The sequence below is a fragment of the Sciurus vulgaris genome (genome assembly GCF_902686455.1).
Source record: "Sciurus vulgaris genome assembly, chromosome: 4".
Lineage (NCBI taxonomy): Eukaryota > Metazoa > Chordata > Mammalia > Rodentia > Sciuridae > Sciurus > Sciurus vulgaris.
The window spans coordinates 105,523,839-105,530,047 of record NC_136464.1 but is presented as its reverse complement, the minus strand read 5'-3'; the positions used below and the strand labels follow the sequence as shown (position 1 = coordinate 105,530,047).

General features: G+C 41.4%; 1 pseudogene across 1 annotated transcript; it reads right to left on the bottom strand.

Moving 5' to 3' along the window:
- Window positions 1-1,287: 1,287 nt before the first annotated feature.
- Window positions 1,288-2,660, bottom strand: LOC306660600 (suppressor of cytokine signaling 2-like; annotated as a pseudogene). Its single transcript has one exon. The product of its transcript is annotated as a suppressor of cytokine signaling 2-like (transcript).
- Window positions 2,661-6,209: the final 3,549 nt, after the last annotated feature.

Below are 6,209 nucleotides of genomic sequence, written 5' to 3'. Positions count from 1 at the left end.
GCTCATAGAACAGTCCTTTTGTACTGTCATAGGAAAAATGACATTCTTGCTTGGCTGACTAGATGGTCAGCTGGATGAATGATTTGCCATGATTAGCTCAAAAACCCAAACCCTAGCTCTGCTTTTTGAGAGCTGAAAATGTCAATACTAGGCTCAAGACTAAGCAGTAGCAAGCCTTGAAAATGTATGATTTGTATATCCAATTTCAGTTGCTGAGGGAAAACAAAAAGCCACAATAGTACTAAAACTTAATGCCTTTATACAACAGGGACCTCAGAGCTCTGCTGAAGTCCTTAAGCACAGAGTTGCTTAAGGCTCTTAAGAAATGAGAAGGCTCTTTTTGTCAAAGGGGTATGGATGGGAAGTGTCAGGAGGTACAAGTGAGGGTGGTAAATGTGGCACAGTGGTAGAGCTTGCCTAGCATATGCCCTGGGTTCCATCCTGAGCACCACAGAAAGCTACACAAGGTCTGGTACAGGTGAGTATTTCTGTCCTGTGTCCTTCAGAAATAAAGGATAACATTTTCTATAATAATTATGAATTTTATCATACAAAAATTTAAAACCTAGAAATTTAAATTTAAAAAGCAAGTTTCATAGATTAAAAAATAAGTTTATGTTAAAAAGAAAAAGAATAACAGCATTCTGGCTATGTTAAGCAGGCAATGAAATACAGAATATGGCCTCCATATAAAAAAGAAAATATTTTTCAGTGATCAAGACATTACCCAAATAAGACAAATGATATTTCATTGCCAAAGCATGTACAGCTCTCAAAATTTTCATCTACTAAATAATAAAATGATAGTTACAGATCTGACCAACTTTATAATCCCATAATTATTTAACAATAGTTTCCACCTGTGGAACTTCTGATACAAAAAAACAAAGCACCGTGATTTTCATGTACTGTCCTTTCAATTAAAATAGTTTAGCTACAAATAAACATTGATGCAGCATTTTACACTTTGCAAAGCACAAATCCAATTTTTAACCAAATTCACAATTATAATGGGGGAAACAATGAGAAAAAAGCTTCATAAATACAGGTTAATACAGTTCCATACACTATCACTTCTTCCAAAAATACATTGTACTTGAAGTTCAGGCTCAACAGATAGCATATGAAATATTATGTTTATAATAATTCAAAAAAACTTCCTTCCGAAGAGTGTGTGTGTGTGTATATATATATATCTTTTATATATATACATATATATGTATATATACATATGTGTATATATATATATATCTCTTGCTTCTTCAGTACTCCACTGGAGCTCTTTGTTACTGGTCCTTGGAGCTTGGACCTCGGATCTAATGCAAAGGAACTTCAGAAAGACAAATGATCTGATAAAATGCTCCCTTAGCCTTCACTTGGGGGCATTTTATTTTTAATTTAAAAGGATCAACTGGTCTTGGTCAGCGTTAGGCAAAGAAGCATCACTCAAAGGGAACTACCTAGGAGAAGTTTACCTAGCTACCTCTTCATGCCTTTAGATTAGGTTGACCAGCTGTTTTCAGAATTCTGCGCAGTTATCCGTTCACTCAAGGTTTGGTGCTCTTTTACATGGCTACATTTAGAGATACTCTATATGATGATGCTTAGAAAAACAGAAACACTTATACCTGGAATTTAGATTCTTCCAAGTAATCTTTTAGTCTTCTTAAAGGCAGTCCCCAGATGGTACCAGTACATTTTTTAATGGTGAGTGGACAGAGATGCTGAAGAAATAGTGCAGATGTGTACAATGGTTTGATCAGATTAAGGTGACCAGTCCCATTCCAGGGATGCTTCTAGGCAGGATTGCTTATCCTTGTACATCTTAACATACTAATTGATCAGATGAAACATACTGTCAAATTGCTTAAGCTGGGACTTGATACATATGATAGAATCCAATCGAAATTTCTCATCTTGGTACTAAATTTGCATATAGTTGGTCCAGCTGATGTTTTAACAGATACTGTTAGTAGGTAGTCTGAATGCAAACTATCTCTAATGAAGAAAGTTCCTCTCGGGACCTCTTTTAATTTCTCTTTGGCTTCATTAACTTCATACTGTCCCCGTAGTACTATGCTGTTTGACCCAGCTGGCGCAGGACCTTCTCCAGAGGCCCACCTGGGGATGGTTCCTGGGATGACACAGTGGTCCCCCACTGGCTCCATCCCATTTGCGTTATTCCCAGAGGCCACCAGGCACTGCAGGGTCATGGAAGAAGGGTCACCGCGGCAGACAGGTGGCCACCCGAGCTGAGGTCACAGAGGGGCTCCCGTCCTTCCTGGAACTCAGAGGGAACCCCAAAACGCATCCCTGCAGGGTGTCTGAAATGGTGGTGAAGAAGGGGGGTTGGGAAGTTGCTGGTTCTTTCTCCCCAAGTCCCAGCGATGGGATGGTGAAAATCTCCCGCAGGTGTGGTCGCCCACAGATCGTCCTGGCCAAGGCTGCCGCTGCTGCCTCAGCACCAGGCAGCTGCCACAGAGGACATGGGATAGTAGGGGATGGGGAGGACGAGGCTAGGAGAGGAGGGGTGTCCGCCTGTGTTTCCCCTGTTGACCTTTAATTTGGAACTGAGATGCCTGGGAATACGACTGACCTTGTGCTCTGCGGGGATGGTTGGACTTCTGGGTCGCAAGCGCCAAGGCTCCGTGCTCCAAGGATCCTGAGTTTGAGTGTGTGCGTCCCGGTTCTGGCGCGTACAGTCCGCGGCCCGCACACGCTGGTGGCTGCCTCTGAGGAGGCTCATGCTTCGAGGGAAACCCTAGGTCCATGAGGCGCGGTAGCCGCGGTAGGTGGGCCTCTGGAGAAGGTCCTGCGCCAGCTGGGTCAAACAGCATAGTACTGGGACAGTATGAAGTTAATGAAGCCAAAGAGAAATTAAAAGAGGTCCCGAGAGGAACTTTCTTCATTAGAGATAGTTTGCATTCAGACTACCTACTAACAGTATCTGTTAAAACATCAGCTGGACCAACTATATGCAAATTTAGTACCAAGGTGAGAAATTTCGATTGGATTCTATCATATGTATCAAGTCCCAGCTTAAGCAATTTGACAGTATGTTTCATCTGATCGATTAGTATGTTAGTATTAGGAGTTAAACGGCGGTCCCCGGAGCAGTGTGTGTGTGTGTGGGTGTGTGTGTGTGTGTGTGTGTGTGTGTGTGTGTGTGTGTGTGTGCGCGCGCGCGCGCGTGCGCGCGCGCGTGCCTTTCCACCCCGAATCGCCTCCCTAGCTCCCCGTCTCCCTCCGGCTTCTGCGCTCAGCACGAGCCCCGCCCGGCGCCTGCAAAGCTGCTTTCCCGGAACTTTCCAGGAATCCGCCTCACTTGACCACAGCTCCCAGTGCCCCAGCCCCTGCCCCGCTTTTAAGAGACTCCGCGTTACTGGCATTACTGTGCGGGCTTCTAGAGAGAATTGCTCAGAGCGCCAGGGTGTGGACCGCTGCCGTGGGGACGCCTGAGACTCCGCCCTCCAGTGACCCCACACCTCGGGGGCCTGCGGGGCAACGGGGGGAAGTGGGAGACGTTCCCTGTTACCGCCAACCCAGTTTTGGCGGCCTGAGCATGCCCCCACCAGCGCCAGCTAGACCCTGTGGTCCAGTGAATAGTACCAGTCCTCACCCTTCGGCGGGGAGGGTGTTCCTCTTTTCCACTCCCTTGTCACCTCCTGGACTTGACCCTCCAGGCCGTGCTTTGCTGGGACAGCAGCGGGGGCGGAGGTGACGGGGAGCTGGAGGGGTTCGGGGCCCTCGTAAACTGGCCGCACCCCATCTAAGACCTATTGAGGATGCTGTGCCTCAGTGGTAAAACGCTTGTCTGGAACCTGTGAGGCACTGGGTTACATACTCAGGACCACGTAAGAAAAAATAAATAAAGTTCTTATATACATCTACAAATGAAATTATTTTTAAAAGAATACGCAGTCTCATTGAAACAGCAGCTCACCCTGTTCCCTTATGACCATATCTTCAGTAATTTCCTCACAATTCCATTTCTAACAAAAGCCCTTATTCTCAGTTGTGAAGTCAGAGCATAAACATATGCTTTGGAGTATATAATTTAACCTATAACATTCTCTATTTCTATTTTTCTAAGAGTTTTTATTTATAGGTATTTTGTCATGATTTTTCTACATCAATCCATACAATCATATGACTTCCTAGGCTTTGAATGAAATGAATTATATAGGGATTTGTGTGTCCATGTTCATGATGGACTTTAACCTGTCAATTTGAATTTTCTTCCATTGATTTTGGCAGTTTCTTTTATGATTTAATGATCTGCTAATACCATCTTCAATAAATATGTTATGAATTGTTTCATGCTTTTCTGTTTCCTGGAAGTGAGTGACCACATAGAAATGGTACTGATTCTTCTTCAGATGTGTGTTAGAATTCTCCAGGGATATCATTTGTACCTGCAGATCCTTTTGTAGATTTTCAAATTAGGAACTTAATATCCTTAGCGGGCACTGGATGATTTAATGCTCACATTCTTGTGGTAGAGTTCATGCTTTCCCAAAAATTGTTTTAGTTCGTCATAATTATAACTAGTATGTTCATTGTGGTTCAGTTGTACTAATCCATTTTCTGGTACTCTCATGAAATATTTGATGCTGAGCGCAGGGTAAGAAAAAGAGGTTTAGGACTGAGATTGTAGCTCAGTGGTAGAGTACTTGCCTAGCACAGGTGCACCTCTCTGCACCACATAAACTAAATAAATAAATAAATAAAACAATGGTATTAAAAAAAGAAGAGAGGTTTATTTAGCTCACAGTTGTGGAGGGCACAATTCCTAGATGGAGCAGCCCCATGTGTTTGCTCTCTTAGGAAGGACCAAGCGCAGATGATATCCAATGGTGGAGCACATTCAACACACTAAAAAGAGATTGTGTAGGGAAACTAAAAGGAAGAACGTGTGCATGGGGCCAGCTCATTCTTTTATAATAATTCTATAGGAATTAAGGAGGGTCCAAGAAGAAATACCTGATCTCCTTCCAAAGTGATCATCAATGACACCATCATATTTCAGCTGGTTGGCCTCTTAAAGATTCCACACCACCTGCCAAAAGCATCACACTGAACCAAGTTTCTAACACATGAACCATTGGAGGACAAACTTACCCCACACTCAAAGCAAGGTCAAACTACTTCCTTATTACACTAGTGATGTCTTCAGGGTCTGTAGCTATTAATATCCCATTTAATACTTGATATGTAAAAGTCACCTATACTTTCCTTCTTTGTCAATATTACTACAAATTTGTGAATTTCAAACAACCAGCTCTTTATCTCATTTATTTCTTCCATTGCTTCTAGTTTCAATTTAGTTCAACTCTGACCTCATCTTTGTTAAATCCTTTCTTCTGCTTGAACTTAAGTTTATTTTGCTTTCCGACCACCACCCGCTATCATGATTCCTCAGACAATAACAACAATTACTGATTTCAGCCTATTTCTCACTCCTGATGTTTTTAATGCTATCAGTTCCCCCAGAAGTATGTTTTAGATGCATCTCATAAATTTTCAAAAGTGGTATTTTTACTAAACTCAGTGTCTCCTTGTTTATGCTCAAACTTTCTTGACCCATAGATTGTTTTGGAGATTTATTTTTAACTTACTTTGTTCTGGTTTGCATCCACTGTGGTAAAAACAAAACAGTATGATTTTAATTTTTAAAAATTTTTAATTTCATTTATGAAATTGGATATGGTTATGATAATTCTTGTGCTTTGGGTAAATAAAAGAATCAGTATTCTGTTATTAGGATTAAAGTGCTATAAATATTTTATATTAATTAATATTATTTGGGGATATTAAAAGAATTTGTATTCTGCCATTTAGTTAAGAGAAGTGTATCTCTTATTATCCTTTTCTTAGAATGTGTTGAGCTTTCCTGTATCTTCGCTGAATGTGTAGCTACTTTTACCACCAATTGTTTGACAGCCTTGTTCATTCTCAAAATCTAATATTTCATCCCTCTCTTTCTCTCACCTCATCTGCCAAAAATAAGTAAATAAATAAACACTATCAAAGTTAACCATACACAATAGGACCATAAAAATTGGAAAAGAGAAAAAAAATGTGATATTAGCCTCATGTTCTACACCATGTTGGTGCATCTCTTTTGATTGCCAGGATCTTGGAACTATTTAAATGGAACCCCTCAGAGTTGTGTGTTGCTTTCTGGATTCTAGTCAGAACCTCTGGTA